The sequence below is a fragment of the Lactuca virosa genome, chromosome 6, assembly GCF_052849685.1.
Source record: "Lactuca virosa cultivar CGN04683 chromosome 6, Lactuca_virosa_CGN04683_v6, whole genome shotgun sequence".
NCBI lineage: Eukaryota > Viridiplantae > Streptophyta > Magnoliopsida > Asterales > Asteraceae > Lactuca > Lactuca virosa.
In genome coordinates, this window is record NC_136431.1 from 9,412,475 (window position 1) to 9,434,315 (window position 21,841).

Consider the following 21,841-nt stretch of genomic DNA (forward strand, 5'->3'; position numbering starts at 1 on the left):
GGTTGTATTTCATGTCAATCTTCAAGGTTCCAATCACGGTGTGCAACAACTTAGAGAAAATTCGTTCTAATTTTTTTTTTGGGGGGGGGGGGGGTTAGATTCGGATGAACAAAAGCTTCATTGGGTCAAACGGGACCTAATTTTAAATTATAAGTTGCATGGTGGTCTGTCATTTGGAAGTTTGAGGTCCTTCGATTTAGCTTTATTATACAAATGGCGTTGGTGATTCTTAAATTATCCTAATTTACTGTGGGTAAGATTAAAAAGCTGTTACGGGATTGGTGGTGGCTTCTTGAATGATCTTGTTAGGCATTTTAAAGGTGGTGTATGGTCTACTTTGGTGGATATGGCGATGTCTTTGCATAAAAAAGGGGTGTTAGATCAATCCGTGTAGACGAAAAAAGTGGATGATGGTAAGACCATGAAGTTCTGGACTTATGTGGCGAGTGATCTTGAATAGAATGGCTACAAAAAATAATCTGGATTTAAAAGGAGCGGAAGTTGAGTCGAATTTGTGTTTTGTCTGTGGTGATCATCAAGAAGACTCAGTTCATTTGTTCTTTACATGTGATATGGCTCGTCAACTTTGGTCTCGTGTGGGCAGGTGGCTAGAAGAGGCGATTCTAACGTTTCATTATTTGAATGATATGTTAAGTTGGATTGATAATGAAAGGGTTTTATGCTTCAAAACGGAGATAATTGATATAGTTTCTGCAACTTTGATTTGGTTCCTTTCGACGTATCAGAATGACGTGGTGTTCGGAGGAAATTCTTACAAAAAAAAGATCTTTTATTGGATTTAGTAGCCTCTTTTTCAGTTAATTAGTTTTTTTTCTAGAAATAGAAAAAGTAATAAAAATTATTTGGCGTCGTTGTGCAACCCGTTGATGAACTAGTTGTTATTTAGTTGCTTTCCCCTATCAGGCCTTTTGTTTTATTGATGTCCTTCCAAAAAAAATGACCCTAAAATATGTAGACAGTAAGTAATGGGATTTGAAAAAAATATGATATTTGTTCGACTTTGATAAATTTCATATGAATTTTGATCTTGAAAATGATACATTTTGACCACAAAATATGTAGATAATTGGTAATGAAATTGGAATTCACCATAAATGGTTGTTGATGGGTACTAAAATATTGGTTGTGTCCCCTCTTTTTATGCTTGCAACTATGTGAAGTTTGTTATTTTTTTATGTTGTTTTATATTCACCCGAAGTGTTATAGTAAAGAACTTTGATGAGTTACGACCATAAAGCATGGTAGTCCAACTACATGATGATGGTTTATTAATTACATTCGTTGCCATCATTAGACATATGTGATGATGACTTTCAATAAAGAAAACATGAAGTATATACATGAACATTGTCCTCCTGGTGACAAAAAACCACACTTCCTTATTCCAGCCCAAAAAGAGTGTGAAAACTTGACTAGCAATGGTTGGTTTTAACCACGGATGTAAATAACATATGTAAGGCGTGACTTTGTGGCATGGTTAAGCCTCAAGTCTTGTGATAAATTGCGAGGCCTTGGCGCTTTTCAGGGCGTTACAAGGCGGCAATATACTAACACAAACTAATGTTTTCACATGTCAATATACATTTAATCTAACATATAGTCATTGATTTACAATCATGCTCAAAGTTTACAAAAATGTCATCTTTCAAATAGTCAGTGAACATTACCAAAACATGTTATATCTTTAGATCAAATCCAAGGAGTAACAAAAACCCTTTTGTCAGAACCGCGACTCCATAGGAGGCCAAAAAACACGTTACGCAAAAAATGCGCCTTTTTCACGCCTTACCACGTTATTTGGGCGGCAAGATTTACACAACTCCCTATGTCGTTTTCGGGACGTCTACACCATGCCTCGACACCATGGCACGTCATGGCGCCGCCATGGCGTGTTATTTAGAACCCTGGTTTTAACCATTCTCTCAATTTCTATTCGGAAATTAAGGGGTAAATATTGTGTAATTTTTGAATCTAACCTTATTCACAAGTCGGTGTATAAGGGGCAATAAGGGAACCTAGTTCGTGTATTATACTTGGAGTTAGAGTAAGATTTAAGTTTACTTGATGAGCAAGGATTAGGATCTCTATAAATAAAAGCTATGTATCATATAAGATTAGTCTGATTAAGAAAAGTTGATAAGCATTGTGTTAAATGTGACTTGAACCTTTGGAGCATTCTTATGGAGCAATTGAGTTCATTGGAGCACTTTGAACTCAATGGAGCACTTGGGGTTCGTGGAGCATGTGACAAAAGAACAAACCATCTGAGAAAGGAATGGATCATCAGAAAAAGGAACAGATCAAGTGACAAAGGAGCGGATCTTCCAAAAGGGGTTAAGATGCAACTTGGAGCACCTGGAGAAACTTGGAGCAACATGGAGGAACATGTTGTGCCATCCTTGTTGAAGTTGCACCAACACTACTACATTTTATGGCTTTGGTCACTCGATGTCGGAAACGAACAACCACTCATACGATATTTTAAGTAGTTGAAGGTCTCTATCGTGTGAATATTCAAAACCGTATTGCCACACCTTCTAATAATTAAGTAGCTGAAGTGAACTGAAAAATTTTGGCGGAACGTTCAACCACTTATTAATTGGGAGGTGGGACTATAGAAGATTGAGTTTGACGCATTAGTTACTCTATACATAAAAAAGTGACAAATATCCTAGAGTAAAAAAAGTGACAAAAAAAGTGTCCAAATGTCATAAATCGTCACATGAAGTAAATGTTTATGTCGCTAACTCATAAACTAGAGTTTTTCTCACATGATTTCAGTGTAGCAAAAATTTATTACATACTGTCACATAACTATAAGTGTGACTGAAGTTGAACATGTGTTATAGCTTTCCTACCGTATATGTGTATAGTCACTTGTTATTTCAAAGTGGTTGTATGGATTTCGAATAGCCACACCATATCACAAATGTTTATTGAATGATTTTTATTAGTCACATAGCGAAATATTCATGTAACTATTATTTAGAGAAAAAATGATGAAAAAGTGTTAATCATTAAGTTTGATATTAGTCACATTGAGTGTTATTATTTGTAAATCAAGAGACAATATATTTGTAACTTTTTTATGTGTATAGTCTCATGTTATTTCAAAGTGACTGTATTGATTTCGAATAGTTACACCATATCAGAAATGTGTATCCAAATGATTTTTATTAGTCATGTCGCGAAATATTCATGTAGTTATTATTTAGAACAAAATGAGCAAAAACAGTTAATCATTAAGTTTGATATTAGTCAGATTGAGTGTTATTGTTTGTAAATCATGAGACAATATATTTGTAATTGTTTATGCTTGTAAATCATAAATTCTGGTTTGTCACACGTGATGTAAGTGTATCAAAATAAATCTGTTATTGCTATGTAAATCATGAGACAATATATTTGTAACTGTTTAGTACTTGTAATGTATGTTTATGTTTTTGAACTGTTATAAAACATATCAATGTGTGAAATGTATATTTTGTTTCAATTTCATGAGTTTTGTATGTAGAATGCATATGGTAAAAGGATTATTGTATTATTTTATATGGTAGAATTGACATTATGCTTAGAAAAGATACATCTCAATGTCCCAAATGTATCTTTTGTTTTGATTCCATGATTTTTATTTAGTATAATCGACACTTAAATATTTAGTATTTGAATTTTAAAACAAGTTAACATTTAGTGCGCTTGGCAAACGTGTTTCTTTGAAAATGGGCATGACACAAGTTCGAATCTGACTTTCAGCATGTTTTTGAAGATAAGGTGATTTTGACCTTATATTATATATATACTATATGCAGTGAAGTTTACCAGAAATGGTATGGTCAAACATATGGCCACATGCTTGTTACTAAATTGTAATATAAAAGCGATGTTATGACATGGAATGTAATTATATATGTGGTAACTTGCAAGGTTAATGTACTACAATAATTGACAATGTACTATAAAGTATGGAAGACATACAAAGTTACAAATTATCAATCTATACAATTGTTGAAACTTATGAATCAATAATAAGTAACCAAAATTGGATCACTTGGATTATTTCTTTGATACAACAGTTCCGGCAATGTCGGTTCGATAGTAATCATTTCATGATTCATTACCCAAGTCACTTTGATGTACAGGTGGCAATATGTTATCATTTTGTAGGTGAATGACGGTAGTAAATTCCTAATCCTCATCATCATATGTTTCCTTGTAATAATTTGGAGGTGTCTTAATGAAAATAGACAAATTTTTACTTAGTTGGTCTTTCACATAAAACACTTGTCATGTTTGTGAGGCTAATAGGAACGAATCCATCTTGTAGCCTACACTATTCAGTCCAACCAATAGTAGTATCGCGTTTGACCCCACCGTTTTTATGATTAACCCAATCACACTTAAAAAGAGGAATTTGTCTTAATTGGTAATCTAGTACCCATATCTCTTGTAAAACCCCATAGTAAAATCTTTGCTTCGTCGTTTCAACTTCTTTGGATATGTAGAGATCTAATGCCTCAATACAAACCCCATTGTTTTGGTAAAATCAAACATCATGACTTTTAGTATGATACGTATACCCATTGATGTTGTATGCATCGTATTTAACTATGTTGGTGTGTGGTACAAGTGAAATCCACCTTACGGTTTCGGTTACACTTTCATTTGAGATGGCTCTCTCTATGTTAACCTGAATTTCATTACAAGTATATATCATGGAGGGAGAAATAGAATATGTGATTTTGGTGTGTTCAATTCAGATGATATGAACTCCCTTTTATAGTCAAGAAAACACATACACACACACCTTAAGAACCATACTGTAACATCCCAATTCCTAGGTATAATATTTTTAATATTTTATGATTTTCATTGAGCAACTCGACAAGTTGGAAGCCCCAACTCGTCGAGTAGAGAAGATATTTGGTCGTGTGGGTTTTATGACCAACTCGACGAGTCGGAGAGCCAACTCGACGAGTTGGCGCTGCGAGAGGAAACCCTAAATCTCCGGGGTTGGGTCCTGTTTAAAGGACCTTAAGCCCTCATGTCCGCCTCACCAGCTGCCCTACTCCCCTGTGCGAAACCCTAATCGTCTATATTGAGCTAAAAGAGAGAGAGAGCGAGAGAGAGAGAGAGAGAGAGAGAGAGAGAGAGAGAGAGAGAGAGAGAGAGAGAGAAAGAGAGAGAGAGAGAGAAAGCTAATCTTTGGGCATTTTAGTGCACTTTTTGAAGAGAATAGTGGAGTATAAAAGCAAGGAACGAGAAAAGACTATTGGATTTGGTGTTATTTCATCTAGAGCTTCTGCTGAAGGTAAAAAGTCTCCACCTTGTTCACTATTTCGATTAGATCTCATTTTCATGGAGTTTTAGGGCTTTTTCCATATTTCCTTGAGACTTTGAGTGTGTTGAACTTGCCAACTGATTGAGACTTCAGATCTAGACCTTGTGAGGTCCCTAGAGTCCAAAGGTTCCAACTTTATCCATCTATAGAGGAGCTTTCATGCTTAAGACCCTAAATGGAACTTGTTTAGGCATTTTAAGCCCTAAGTGCCATGCATGGACGTAAAGATTGTAGCTTTACGTGGTATCTCAGCCTTGGGAAGCTAGATCTAGAGTTTGGGGTTGTAAATCTGCCTTAAAACGTCTGAATGAGAATAGAGTCTGAAAGGACTTGACGAGTCAGAGAACTTACTCGACGAGTCGGTTAGGGTTTTCCCCGACGAGTCTGGACACGTGTGACTCGGCGAGTTAATGAGACAACTCGACGAGCTAAGGGGGACTTTCGCGACACTTCTGAGGAAACAAGGGAACTCGATGAGTCACATAGGTGCACTCGACGAGTCGGGTTAACATGGACTGTTGACTCGAGTGTTGACTTCAGTTGACTTTAGGGTTTGGTCAAGACAGAGAATATGGAGACCATGGTGGGGTAAAATGATCTTTTAACCATCCCAAGAGATTAAAGAGAGAAAATAGCTTGGTTTACTTAGAGTTGTAATTTAAGTGCTAATTAGAGATAATTATCGTATGTGTTAGGTGAAGGCTAGATTGGTGATTCGTGTACGAGATTTATTTGCTTGCTTACGAGGTGAGTCTTCTCACTATACTTACCTAGAGTGGTACTCTTTGTGTGACTGGAGGGTCTTATGTACTTGTATGGAGTATTGTGATATCCTGTATTATGTCTTTGTGATTTATGATGTGTAATATTCTGAGCTTTACTGAGTTAGGACCGGAGGGTCCACCCGAGTTGTGGGACCGGAGGGTTCCACTGAGACACATTGACCGGAGGGTCTTATTTGAGATATAGCCATGAGAGGCTAATGAGATGTATTTAGTATTTTGGGGAACTCACTAAGCTTCGTGCTTACCGTTGTAACACTAGTCAAAATAGGTCAATAGACAATCACATGTGATTATGCCAATCATGTAATGTGATTATGTTAACCTAGTAATGTGGTAAGAGTATTATGTAGTTCATGATAAATTCTAATACAAATATGAATCTTCTTTATAATACAACTCAAAGTATACATCCATACGATCCCAAAAATATAGAGAATGTTTGAATCTGACTTCGCATGAAGAAGTTATGATAAACCGAACACTATAAATCTCTATGATAAGAGGAATTTAAAATAGACTTAGAATTAGCTATTTAAGTCTAAAAGAGAGTTGTAGTACTCGTAAATACCTACGCGTGGATATAAAGAACGTCAAAAACGGAGTTCGTATGCAAAAGTTATGGCCTTCCGAAGATATCGCTGTCAGAAACCCTAATTTGACTGAACTCACGAGGTGAACATAAATGTTCACGAGGTGAGGACTCAAACCGCCACATTTCGGATCTAGAAGGTGTGACGAGGCTGCGAGGGGATAAGATCAAAACTCACGACGTGAGCAAGGATTTATTCACGTCGTGAGGAGTCAAAGGGACACCATCCGAAGCTAGGGACCAAATGGCGGGTCTACGAAGTGAGCAGGATCGAGCTCACGACGTGAACATGCTTGGTTCACGTCGTGAATGGCCAAAAATCAGCCTATAAATAGCAAATTCGACCTTAACACTTCTTACACATAAACTCTTCTCTCTATCTCGTTTTTGGAGGCCATTTTGCATCCCGAGTCCCGACGACCTCGTACGCTGACCGTTTTTGCTTAGATAACATAAAATCACGCTACTAGGGTGAGTTTCACGGCCCCACTTTCTAATATTTCGGGGGAAAACGCATGCTAGATATTATATATATGTTATTATTATGTCTATATGACAGTATATAGTTATAATAGCCGGGGTATAGTTGTTCTAAATATAATATTTTGAATATATACAACTATTATCAATTTATCAGTATGTTAATTTACTAATGTAGATCTTGAGTTATATTTAAGATTCTATATATATGTTGTGTGCGATATAGTTCCGAAGTTATATTCGGAAGATCTATATGTTAAGTTATAAAGTATGTTGCTATTAATAGTTTTATGGCAAGATAAAACTGGATATGTTATACGTTGTTATTGTTAGTTTTATGATAAGATAAAACTTGGTATTGCTATTGATAGTTTTATGTCAAGATAAAACTAGGAACGTTATATGTTGTTATTATTGGTTTTAGGTCAAGATAAAACCTGGTTTTACTTCAAGATATAGCTGTTATACTGCCTAAATATTATGAAGTTAGGAGTAATGTTTAAAAGCATAGTCTAGTAACTTAGGGTTTTAGACATAAAGATGCTTTTGTTGTTAGAGCTATAGGAAGCCGTTAAAGTCTACATGAGTAATTGTATTCATCAACTAAGATTGGGGATCTTAGTGGAAATCCTCTGAACTGTAACCGTTAATCCCGTGTGAGCGAGGAAGTCGTGTATAATTAGTATACGGGTTGACCACCCCACTTGTGACTGTTAGCTACAGTCAACCAAAAGCAAGTGATGAACTATCCTTTTATTTGTTATTGTTCCGACGTCGATGAAGCGTACGGTGTTGTTTCGCATGGTAAATCATGAGTGTGTTTGTTTCTCATGGTAAATCATGAGTGTGTTCTATCAGAGGTATTATGTCATAGCAGCGGTTACAGGCTCATGGTAGCAAATTGTTAGAAACATTATACTTTGTCGTATACAAGTAGTAATGTTAAGTATAAGTTTCCCCTACTTATACCTTAGGATTAAGGAATGTTTAGGTATAACACTTAATGGATAAGTAAACTATTATACCTAATATACATACTAAATGATGGAGAGTCAAAATGATACTTTCAAAAACTATACTTTTGAATGTGGAAAAATGTATTATTTTATGGAGTCAAAACCAGTGGACTCACCAACTGTATGTTGACGTATTTTAAAATGCATGTGTTTTCAGGAACTTGAAAAGCTGGTATGTATTCGAACAGAAGAAGTTTTACTATTACCTTTCTGTTCATTAAGAAGTATGCCATAGTCGGATAATATGTAATAGGTTCTAGAAAAACAGTTATGTAACTTTCAGTTATCAATAAAGGTATGTATTTTCTTTAGTACTGTTCAATGTATGTTATATAACTGTGATACGAAGAATAACGTTACACTACCCGGTGTTTCCGCCGATGGCTGGTGGTGTGACAGAAATTGGTATCAGAGCTATTAACTATAGTGAACTAGTACTTTCTTAGGAAAGCACGTCTATAGTTTAGGGCTTACTCTATTAGGTTTAGGTATATCCCTTAACCTATAAATAAAAAGTATTATTAATTATTCTACTGAAGGACTACTTACGGGAGCGGTGACAAGGATAGACATGTCGATTTGAGTTGCTGGATTTCAGAACGGCTATATGCTAAAATGATCCTGCCCTTTCGACTGTCCTGAATGGCCGGAGCCTTATCAGATAGACCTGAAGTAACAAACAATAATTAAAGCATGAATACGATAAATAAGAATATAGAGTCATATGTAAAGACGCAGACCCGCGATGAGAATACACCTTAATACCCATAATGTTTTTGATCTCAAGGATTTAGATCAAATATTCCAACTAAAGTTTATATGTGCATATATCCTATCACAACTAGGTGTAGGTGCGCAAATACATTTTATTATGATCTGATCATATGAACTATTTAATTTGGGAGTAATATTTGATAGACTAAAACTCTTGGTGATCCAAAACGTATAGGAATTCGACATGGCACATTCACGAGAATGGATAATCATCGAGGATACGGATGAAGAAGAGGAAATTTCATTCCCCATGATGGTAGGCGATCCTTACTACCCTATAAATCCAACCACCTTTCATCCAATACCTTCTGACGATGGAGCACCTTTACCCTCCAGCGAATGGGAAGAGAGTGAACCAATGGAAGAAAGCGAATCCATGGAGGAGACAGAATCGGTGGCATCATCTTTACCACCACTGAACACTCTTTACCGTAAAGTTCCAGGAGGAGTAAAAATGAAACGCACGGCACGTAAATCCATACCGATATGGCCAAAGATTAAGAAGAGTCAGAAGGCGACATCTTCAGGAAGTCATAGAGTTCAAGATGAACATGCACGGATCGCACAAACCGTTGATAGGTGGGTGGCGGAAGAAAGAGCTGCCAAGATGTATGAGACTGGTCAATCATCTCGACCACATCTCCCACATTCTTCTAAAGATAACACTTTATCCCAATTATTTGAGAAAAGTGTCAAAATTGAAGACAAAATGGAAATTGTCGAAAGGAGGGCTACTCATCTCTCTGGAAGAGTGCGAAGGCTAGAAGGACAAAGGACACGAGATCAGGAATCGGTGATGGATGTCCATCATCGTATAAATTTTGCTTATAATGACATGATTACTCACGATGCCAGGATTGCAGAGTTAGAGCTCTACAATCAAACCTCAAGAAATGAAGAACGCACGGGAAGTCTTGAGCAGAGAACTCAAGCACTTGAAGAGCAAGTGGTTAATGTCACTGACGTGCTGGGTCATCATTTAGATTTCTGGTAGATAAGCTCCAACTAGTGGTTATGTAAATAGAGAAAATCAGACTAGTTAAGGCGAAAAGAGGAAAGTTTATAGCAAGGATGTAGAAAACCTTGCAAATTTTGCAATGTTTATAGAAACTTTTCTCTTATAACCTAAATAAACTGATGTAACCACTGGTAATAATATGAAGCATATGTTACAGTAATCACTATGTTGTCTATTACGTTTTACACTGTGAATAATAACTGGAGTATTTAGTACTCGTGTATTAAATGATTAACAAAACTCATAAAATTCTTATTATTTATAATAGGAACTAAAACAAAATGCCTAGAAGGAGTAATCAGCTAAACCCTAACCGACCATCGGCACCACAACAACAACAACAACCGCAACCACCACCAGAAATAAACCCCTCAATAAGTACAATACAAATTGAAGAAATCATAGCTCAAAGAATTGTTGCGGCTCTATCTAATGTCACAAGAGATGGAGTTAGAAATGAAGGCCATGCAGGGACCACTAGAACATGTACCTACAATATTTTATGAATTGCAGGCCAAAAAGCTTTCATGGAAATGAAGGGGTAGTTAATTTGACGAGGTGGATAAAAAAGACAGAGTCCGTCTTTCAAATAAGCTTTTGTCTAGATGATTGTAAAGTACGATTTGCAGCATGTACTTTCGCTGATGCGGCACTCACTTGGTGGAACAACCATGTGAATACCATGGGAATTGATACTGCAAATTCCATGAAATAGGAGGAGCTAAAAATGATGCTAGTAGAGGAGTATTGTCCTAGGGAGGAGATACATAAACTGGAACAAGAACTGTGGACCTTAACCATGAAGGGTTCAGAGATAAAAGCTTATACCGCTAGATTTAATGATCTTGCTGTAATGTGTCCAACACTTGTAACCCCTGAATATAAAAAGATTGAACGATATATCTGGGGTTTAGCATCGCAAATTAAAGGCATGGTGATCGCATCAAAGCCTACGACTTATGACAGCACCAAGAGGATAGCTCATCAGCTAACCCTCACAGAGATCCAAGGAGCAGAAGTGGTCTCAAAGGCTGAGTCTCCCAAATCTAGAACAAAGAAGCGCAAGTTTAATAGGAAGAATCCCAAACAATCCTCTGAGAAAAGACAAGAAGTGGTAACTAATTATGCAGCCACAACAACAGTAACTACATAACCAAAATCTTCATGGTGTAATCAGTGCAACCGTCATCATCCAGGTGACTGTTTTGTCTGCATGAAGTGCAAGAAAAAGGGGCATACTGCTAGTTACTGCAGGAGCACAACACCTGCAACAGTTGAACAACAAACCAATAATGGGACAGGCCGTGGTGAAGAAAGAAGATGCTACGAGTGTGGGGAGGTTGGACATATCAAGAAAGAATGTCCAAAGTTAAGGAGTCAAGGAGGCATAGGACGTGGCAGGGCGTTTGTGATCGGAAGCAGAGAGGCTATCCAGGACCCTTCGGTCGTATCTGGTACGTTTCTTATAGATAATTTATATGCTTTTATACTCTTCGACTCTGGAGCAGATCGAAGTTTTATAACTCCGACATTTAGAAAATTGTTAAGTCATGAGTCTAGCAGATTAAAAGAAATCTATGAAGTAGAAATCGCTAACAGTCAAACTGAGAAAACACATGAAATCCTAGAAAACTGTCTGTTAACTCTTAATAACTACCTTTTTCACGTCAACCTCATGCCAATGCCTATCGGTAGTTTTGATGTCATAATTGGCATGGATTGGTTATCTTCACACCGCGCTGAAATTCTATGTCATGAGAAAGCCATACGACTACCCTTACCAAACGGCGAAGCCCTGATTATCTATGGTGATAAATCTGGGAAGAACCTCAAAGTTATATCTTGTACTAAGACTCAGAAATATCTACATAAGAAATTTAGCGCATTCTTAGCCCACATTGTAGATAGGAAGAGAAAGACAAAAGAAATCAAGGACATACCTCAAGTGTGTGATTTCCCTGACGTGTTTCCTGAAGATCTACCTGGAATACCTCCCGTCCGACAAGTCGAGTTTCGAATCGATTTAATTCCAGGAGCAACACCAGTAGCGAAATCTCCTTATCGGTTGGCTCCATCTGAAATGCAAGAATTGTCTAGCCAACTACAAGAACTTCTTGACAAAGGCTTTATCCGACCAAGTTTTTCACCTTGGGGAGCACCAATCTTGTTTGTCAAGAAGAAGGACGGATCCTTTCAAATGTGTATTGATTATCGGGAGATAAACAAGCTAACGATCAAGAATCGTTATCCACTTCCGAGAATTGATGATTTATTCAATCAACTGCAAGGATCCAGCTACTACTCAAAGATAGATCTTAGATCAGGATACCATCAACTCAGAGTACAAGAAGACGACATTCCAAAAACAGCATTTAGAACTCGTTATGGTCATTATGAGTTCTTAGTTATGTCTTTTGGATTAACCATTGCCCCAGCAGTGTTTATGGATCTCATGAATCGTGTTTGCAAACCATACTTGGATAAATTCATGATCGTATTCATCGATGATATATTGATATATTCACGAACCAAGGAAGAACATGGTCAACACCTGCAAATAATCTTGGAACTACTAAGAAAAGAAAAGTTGTACGCTAAATTCTCCAAATGTGAGTTTTGGATTAGAGAAGTACAATTTTTGGGTCATGTAGTTAGCAACGAAGGAATTCATGTTGACTCATCCAAAGTTGAAGCAATCAGGAATTGGGAAGCACCAAAAACGCCAACAGAGGTGCGTCAATTCCTAGGACTTGCTGGCTATTACCGTAGATTCATAGAGAATTTCTCCAAAATAGCCAAGCCACTTACAGCACTAACCCAGAAGAATACGAAGTTCAACTGGGAAGACAAACAAGAAGCTGCTTTTTAAAAACCGAAGCAAATGTTGTGTAGTGCACCAATCCTATCCCTTCCAGATGGAACAGAAGATTTCGTTGTATACTGCGACGCGTCAAATCAAGGATTGGGATGTGTGTTGATGCAAAGAGGAAAAGTTATCGCCTATGCATCACGACAACTTAAGATGCATGAGAATAATTACACTACCCATGATCTTGAATTGGGAGCTATAATTTTTGCACTAAAAATTTGGAGACATTACTTATACGGTACTAAGTGTACTATTTTTACCGACCACAAGAATCTCCAACACATCTTCGACCAAAAAGATCTTAATATGAGACAAAGAAGATGGGTTGAATTGTTGAATGATTACGAATGTGAGATTCGTTATCATCCCGGAAAGGCAAACGTGGTAGCAAATGCCCTGAGCCGGAAAGAATATATTAAACCCCGACGAGTACGAGCATTAACTATAACTATCCATTCTAACTTTACCGCACAAATTAGAGAAGCTCAGCTTGAGGCTCTAAAAGAAGAAAACATTAAGAACGAAGCTTTGCGAGGAATGGAAAAGCAACTTATACGAAAAGATGACGGAATACAATACTTTATGAACCGAGTTTGGACGCCTAGGTTCGGTGGAGTTAGGGACTTGGTCTTAGAAGAAGCCCACAAGTCCAGATATTCCGTGCATCCAGATTCTGACAAAATGTACTTAGATTTAAAAGTACATTATTGGTGGCCAAACATGAAGGCTGAAATTGCTACTTATGTGAGCAAATGTTTGACTTGTTCTAAAGTAAAGGCAGAACATCAAAAGCCTTCAGGTTTACTTCAACAACCGGAAATACCTGAATGGAAATGGGAGCAGATATCAATGGACTTCATCACTAAGTTACCTAAAACTCCTAGTGGGTCCGACACTATTTGGGTGATAGTCGATAGGTTGACTAAGTCCGCCCATTTCTTACCAATTAAGGAGAACGACAAGATGGAGAAGCTGACTAGAGTTTATCTTAAGAAAATTGTCAGATTGCATGGAGTTCCAAATTCTATTATTTCTGACCGAGATAGTAGATTCACTTCACGATTTTGGCAATCTCTACAAAAATCCTTAGGAACACGTCTAGACATGAGTACAGCTTACCATCCACAGACTGATGGTCAGAGTGAGAGAACCATTCAGACTTTAGAAGATATGCTCCAAGCCTGTGTAATAGACTTTGGAAATGCGTGGGATACTCATTTACCATTAATTGGGTTTTCCTACAACAATATTCATCACACCAGCATCAAGGCTGCACCATTTGAGGCTTTTTATGGACGAAAATGTCGTTCCCCAGTGTGTTGGGCAGAAGTTGGAGATACGCAGATGGCCAGAGAACGTACAGGCGATACCTTACGTACTGGACCAGAAATAATCCACGAGACAACTGAAAAGATCGTGCAAATTAAGGATCGATTAAAGGCTGCACGTGATCGTCAAAAGAGCTATGCTGATGTAAGACGTAAGCCTTTAGAATTCCAAGTTGGAGATAAAGTAATGTTGAAAGTCTCTCCTTGGAAAGGTGTAATTCGATTCGGGAAACGAGGCAAACTAAACCCACGATATATAGGACCTTTTGAAATTCTCGGAAGAATTGGTTCCGTCGCATACCAACTTAAGTTGCCTCAAGAGCTAAGTAATGTGCACAATGTTTTTCACGTATCAAATCTCAAAAGATGTCTTTCCGATGAAACTCTTGTTATACCTCTCGAAGAGATACAAGTCAATATGAAACTCAACTTTGTAGAAGAATCTGTTGAGAGTATGGATCGAGAAGTCAAACGATTAAAGCAAAGTCGTATTCCCATATTGAAAGTTCGATGGAACTCTTTGCGAGGACCTGAATTTACTTGGGAACGTGAAGATCAGATGAAAGAAAAATACCCCCAACTGTTTAACGAAACCCCATCCATAAGATAAATTTCGGGACGAAATTATTCTAACGGGGGGAGAATGTAACACTAGTCAAAATAGGTCAATAGACAATCACATGTGATTATGCCAATCATGTAATATGATTATGTTAACCTAGTAATGTGGTAAGAGTATTATGTAGTTCATGATAAATTCTAATACAAATATGAATCTTCTTTATAATACAACTCAAAGTATACATCCATACGATCCCAAAAATATAGAGAATGTTTGAATCTGACTTCGCATGAAGAAGTTATGATAAACCGAACACTATAAATCTCTATAATAAGAGGAATTTAAAATAGACTTAGAATTAGCTATTTAAGTCTAAAAGAGAGTTGTAGTACTCGTAAATACCTACGCGTGGATATAAAGAACGTAAAAAACGGAGTTCGTATGCAAAAGTTATGGCCTTCCGAAGATATCGCTGTCAGAAACCCTAATTTGACTGAACTCACGAGGTGAACATAAATGTTCACGAGGTGGGGACTCAAACCGCCACATTTCGGATCTAGAAGGTGTGACGAGGCTGCGAGGGGATAAGATCCAAACTCACGACGTGAGCAAGGATTTATTCACGTCGTGAGGAGTCAAAGGGACACCATCCGAAGCTAGGGACCAAATGGCGGGTCTACGAAGTGAGCAGGATCGAGCTCACGACGTGAACATGCTTGGTTCACGTCGTGAATGGCCAAAAATCAGCCTATAAATAGCAAATTCGACCTTAACACTTCTTACACCTAAACTCTTCTCTCTATCTCGTTTTTGGAGGCCATTTTGCATCCCGAGTCCCGACGACCTCGTACGCTGACCGTTTTTGCTTAGATAACATAAAATCACGCTACTAGGGTGAGTTTCACGGCCCCACTTTCTAATATTTCGGGGGAAAACGCATGCTAGATATTATATATATGTTATTATTATGTCTATATGACAGTATATAGTTATAATAGCCGGGGTATAGTTGTTCTAAATATAATATTTTGAATATATACAACTATTATCAATTTATCAGTATGTTAATTTACTAATGTAGATCTTGAGTTATATTTAAGATTCTATATATATGTTGTGTGCGATATAATTCCGAAGTTATATTCGGAAGATCTATATGTTAAGTTATAAAGTATGTTGCTATTAATAGTTTTATGGCAAGATAAAATTGGATATGTTATACGTTGTTATTGTTAGTTTTATGATAAGATAAAACTTGGTATTGCTATTGATAGTTTTATGTCAAGATAAAACTAGGAACGTTATATGTTGTTATTATTGGTTTTAGGTCAAGATAAAACCTGGTTTTACTTCAAGATATAGCTGTTATACTGCCTAAATATTATGAAGTTAGGAGTAATGTTTAAAAGCATAGTCTAGTAACTTAGGGTTTTAGACATAAAGATGCTTTTGTTATTAGAGCTATAGGAAGCCGTTAAAGTCTACATGAGTAATTGTATTCATCAACTAAGATTGGGGATCTTAGTGGAAATCCTCTGAACTGTAACCGTTAATCCCGTGTGAGCGAGGAAGTCGTGTATAATTAGTATACGGGTTGACCACCCCACTTGTGACTGTTAGCTACAGTCAACCAAAAGCAAGTGATGAACTATCCTTTTATTTGTTATTGTTCCAGCGTCGATGAAGCGTACGGTGTTGTTTCTCATGGTAAATCATGAGTGTGTTTGTTTCTCATGGTAAATCATGAGTGTGTTCTATCAGAGGTATTATGTCATAGCAGCGGTTACAGGCTCATGGTAGCAAATTGTTAGAAACATTATACTTTGTCGTATACAAGTAGTAATGTTAAGTATAAGTTTCCCCTACTTATACCTTAGGATTAAGGAATGTTTAGGTATAACACTTAATGGATAAGTAAACTATTATACCTAATATACATACTAAATGATGGAGAGTCAAAATGATACTTTCAAAAAACTATACTTTTGAATGTGGAAAAATGTATTATTTTATGGAGTCAAAACCTGTGGACTCACCAACTTTATGTTGACGTATTTTAAAATGCATTTGTTTTCAGGAACTTGAAAAGCTGGTATGTATTCGAACAGAAGAAGTTTTACTATTACCTTTCTATTCATTAAGAAGTATGCCATAGTCGGATAATATGTAATAGGTTCTATAAAAACAGTTATGTAACTTTCAGTTATCAATAAAGGTATGTATTTTCTTTAGTACTGTTCAATGTACGTTATATAACTGTGATACGAAGAATAACGTTACACTACCCGGTGTTTCCGCCGATGGCTGGGGGTGTGACAACCGTGTTATGTGATATGTGTTTCGGGTACTTCTCAGGATCGCGGGAAGGCGCCGACTTGATTGTACACACACACGAGATGGAGTTTATGCTTTTGTGGATCCTGGATTTTATCAAACAATTTATGAACATGTGTTTTTGATAAATTGTCATTTTGGAGATTTGTGAACTGTGTTTATGAGAATTATATGATTTTAAAAACGAAAAATTTGTTTGAAAATTTACGGTGTTACAAGTTGGTATCAGAGCCTTGGTTTGAGGGATTCGGATGTACTTTCGGGTAAGTCTGAACTCAAACTGAGGATTTGAGAAAAATTTTCAAAGAGAAATGATTTTTCTAAAACGAGTAAAGTGTTTTTAAGAGAAAAGTAGGAGGAACAGTGTGTACAATCAGCCAGAGCTCGAACGGTGATTCCCAAAATACCATTACTTTTTTATATTATGAGATATTTATGAGATATTAGAGTTGCATGCTAGAGGATAGACTAGGCACTTTAGAATTTAGAGCTAGAGTTGCCTGATTCATGATGCCTTAGCCTAGGGTATGCTACTGAGTGATCTTATCTGTTATTTGCTCTGTGTGAACTGAGTAGGAGAGACATAGTAGGAATCTTTTAAAGATAGTTGAGTGATCTAGGAGAGATACCTAGATGATCATAGAGGAATCTACCGAGAGAGTACTTTGACATCCGTGAGGGATAGAGTACTATGAATTAGGATCCTAGGAGGAGGACTTGGGATCACTATAGGTTGGTGTGGAAGGTAGTATTGGGCCCGTACTACTGAAAGCACCGGATCTGTATGCAACCCAAGTAAGAATCTTTGGGATACTAAGGAGCATGTAGGGGCGGGAAATCGAGTGTGAGTATGCTCGAATGAGTCTCTGATTATTTTCATGTTGTGTTTCAGAGACATTATGGTGGGTACACGCTACAACCCCAAGGGCACCAGTGGTACCAGTGACGAGGAGATCCACAGGATCATCCATGCTGAGGTGGGCGCAACTATCAGAGAGGCGATACCAGAGATGTTCGGGTCTATTAAAACCACGTTGATTGAGACCTTCGATGAGCGTTATGCTGCTGTTACTGAGGCTGCTGCTGCCGCAGCCAACGCAACCCTAGCTACTTCGAGACCACAAGGGGGTGACTCATTGTTGTTTCGGGAGTTCAGCAACACGAAGCCACCAGAGTTTGATGGGACACATGATCTGATTGCTGCTATGAGATGGATCTCCGACATTGAGGGATGTTTTTACACATGTTCATGCCCTGAGCACCTGAGAGTTCGGTTTGCAATGAACCAACTTCTCTTGGGAGCGAAGGACTGGTGAAAGTTTGTGACTGCCAGCTTTACTCCTGCAGATCATGCTGCAGTGACATGGGAGAGGTCTACACTGATGTTCCAAGATGAGTATGTTCCCCAGGTAGAGAGGGAATGGTTGGCCCAGGAGTTTCTGTCTCTGAAGTACAAGACAGAAACTGTGACCGAGATCACGAGGATGTTCCATGAGAGGGCGTTGTTTTGCCCTGAGCACGTGTCTACTGAGCAGGCACGTGTGAGGCGATATCTGAGCATACTGAGGAGGGATATACAAGAGTTCGTGGTGAACTCGTCATACCGTACATTGGATGAGCTTCTGACCAATGACATGCGCAGGGAGATTGAGCTAGAGTTACATGCTAGGGAGGAGGGGGAGTCTCAGGAGAGAGACCGGAGACTAGTGCAGTCGCAGTCGACGACGAAGCGAGCAAAGCCCGCTGATACGAGAGTTGGGGGCTAGAAGGGCCACACTTGTGGCAAGTGAGACAAGAGTCACGGGGGATCGTGTCGGGCAGGGATTTGCTACAAATGTGGCAAAGAGGGACACCTGGCGAGGGATTGTCCCAAGGGGTTTGCAGTTTGCTTTCACTACAACCAGACCAGCCATCGGAAGGCCGAGTTCCCTCAGATCATTCATGGATCAGCCTAGGGTTTCGCTCCTGCTGCTTTGTGAGCTACTGATAGTCGACCAGCAAAGGACGAGGCACCGAAGGCTCGCGGGAGAGCTTTTCAGCTGACAGCGGAAAAGGTCCGCGCAACACCTGATGTCGTGGCTGGTACGTATTTCCTTATTCCTGTTATTTTGAGATCTGTTTTGCTTACACTGTGTTGTATATAGGTACTTTTCTTGTGAGTTATGTACCTGCTTTGGTGTTATTTGACTCGGGTGCTAGTCAATCCTTCATGTCTTTAGCTTTTAGTCATCACATCAGTGTCAGGCGAGAGGTGGTGAGTCGACCTCTGAGGGTTTCTATAGCTGACGAGCATGCGGTTTTTGCCACTGATGTATTCCGAGGATGTGTAGTAGAGATTTTTGGTGTTGAGTTTCCGATAGATCTGGTGCCGATAGCCATGAGTGATGTCTGTGTCATAGTGGGCATGGATTGGTTGAGTCGGTTTGGAGCTGTGATCGACTTTGAGCGTCAGATGGTGACCATACGATACCCTAGTGGGGGAGTGCTTACGGTGTATGGCGAGGGTACCAGATCTTGTAACATCCCGTTATTTTCTGTTTGTAAAGTCAATTCTAGTCAACCAAAGTCAAACGAGGGTCAACTAAGGTCCTTTTTATTGTTTGGGTTTTTATTTAGGTTATAATAATAACCTTTACTTGTTAAAAATACTTAAAATATCTACAATTGAAATTAGAAGGAAAAGGCTTAAAAACTGAGAAACTTCGCATTTTATTCCTTCACTTCAGACCACAAACACTTCAGACCGCAAAGGATTTACGGCCGTACACTCCTCGGACCGTAAACCCTCACAGCCGTGAATGGCTTCGGCCGTAATCAAGCTTCGGCCGTAAACTCTCTGAACCTTATCGTCTCGGAAACCGAACCTTATCGCATTGGGGCATGTTCTCGGTCGTAAACTCTAGCCGACCTCGGACCGTGAACGAGGTTCACGGTTGTAAACCCTCGGACCGTGAACCCTCGCATATATATATATATATATATATATATATATATATATATATATATATATATATATATATGTTCCAGCTAGTTTTTACTTCATTTCTTCACTTCCACTCGAGATTTCAAGCTTTTCTCTCAAGTATCATCCACCAAGAACATCATATCTGCTCAAGAACACACCAATATCATCCTTGTTCATCTTATTCAAGTGTTAAACACTAGTTCATCACAAGATCTAACAGGTATCAATTCTGGATCTTGTTATCATTTCAAGAACACCCTTCCATCTTCTTTTATTAGGCTAAAATCCATTGATTTTACTAGTTTTCACGAAGAACGTGAAAAACACGTGAAGAACACGAAGAACAAGCACCTCAAAACCTTTGAATCTTATTAGAATCTGGTCTAGGATCATCAAGTGTTCTTCATTCTTCAAGAACACCTGGCCGTAAACTCTCCTGGCCGTAAACCCATTTCAGCCTCCAAACTAGCTTCAAACACTTCAATTTGTAAGTTATACTTACAAATTAGTCCGGTTTCGAATCATTCCTACGATTATTTTAGCTAATTAGATGCATATATGCTATACAAATCACTATATAAGACTTGTTTTCTTGCGGGATTTCACTCGTGGAACTAAGCATCCTATATCAAATCATCATTTGAATCACCCTCCAAAAGGTGAGTTCATACCCCCGTATTTTCATAGTTTTTACTGTTTTAGGGGGGGGGGGGGAATATAAGTCTAACACAAAGATTTTGTGTTATAAACAAATGGTTTCAAATATCTTATCAAAATGGATTTCAGTTATCATCAATTCAATTAGTTTTCAAAGATTGTGTTAAAATGACATCAAGTCACCAAAAATATTTCAAAATATTAAATTTCTTTTAAATGTTTTTATAAACTTATATTTTTTCCCATAAATAATATATATATATATATATATATATATATATATATATATATATATATATATATATATAACATTTAAAAGGCTTATGACTGATAACCCACTTCGGTTCCTTTTCCTTGTTTGGATGTGGGATTATAAGTATCGGTTATTTGTCCGAATGTCGTTTGAATTTTACTTATATATAATTGTAGAGGTATATAAATCTAAAAGCTATTTCATTCAGTTCAAATACCCTTTGTAACATGTTGAGCAAGGGGTTGCATTCATGAACAGTTAGTATCAATTCAGAAAGTACATATAAATTATAATAGGTATAATTTCTGATTCATAGAACATTAATTCACGATTCAAGTATACTTAAGTACACTGTTTTACAAGAACAAAGGTTTGATTAAAAACTAATCAATGGTATACATTTTTCATATACTAATTCAGGCGCATACTGTCAATCGTTCATTTTAGAATGATTGGGTTTCCATAACTATTATACATGTAACGTTTATATGCTTTTTATAAGTCATTTGATTCAAGTTGTTTTAATTAATTTAAATAATATAGTTAAAGTCCTGACATTATAACCAGAATCTCCAGCCGGGGATCGAAACAATGTGTTTATAGATTTCTATTGGGATTGACAACCCCACACTCAGACTGCTAGCTACAGTCAGGCATACACGCCTACGAGTGACAATTATTATCAACAGTTTTAACGCATTCATAGCATTGGTTCAGGCCATCTAGTCAGTATGGTTATAATAACTCATTAAAAAGATATTAACAATACGTTAGTGTATAATTAACTAAATGAAAGTACATTTTCAAAGTACCAGTTTACCATGATACAATTTTACAGTATTACATTTCAGT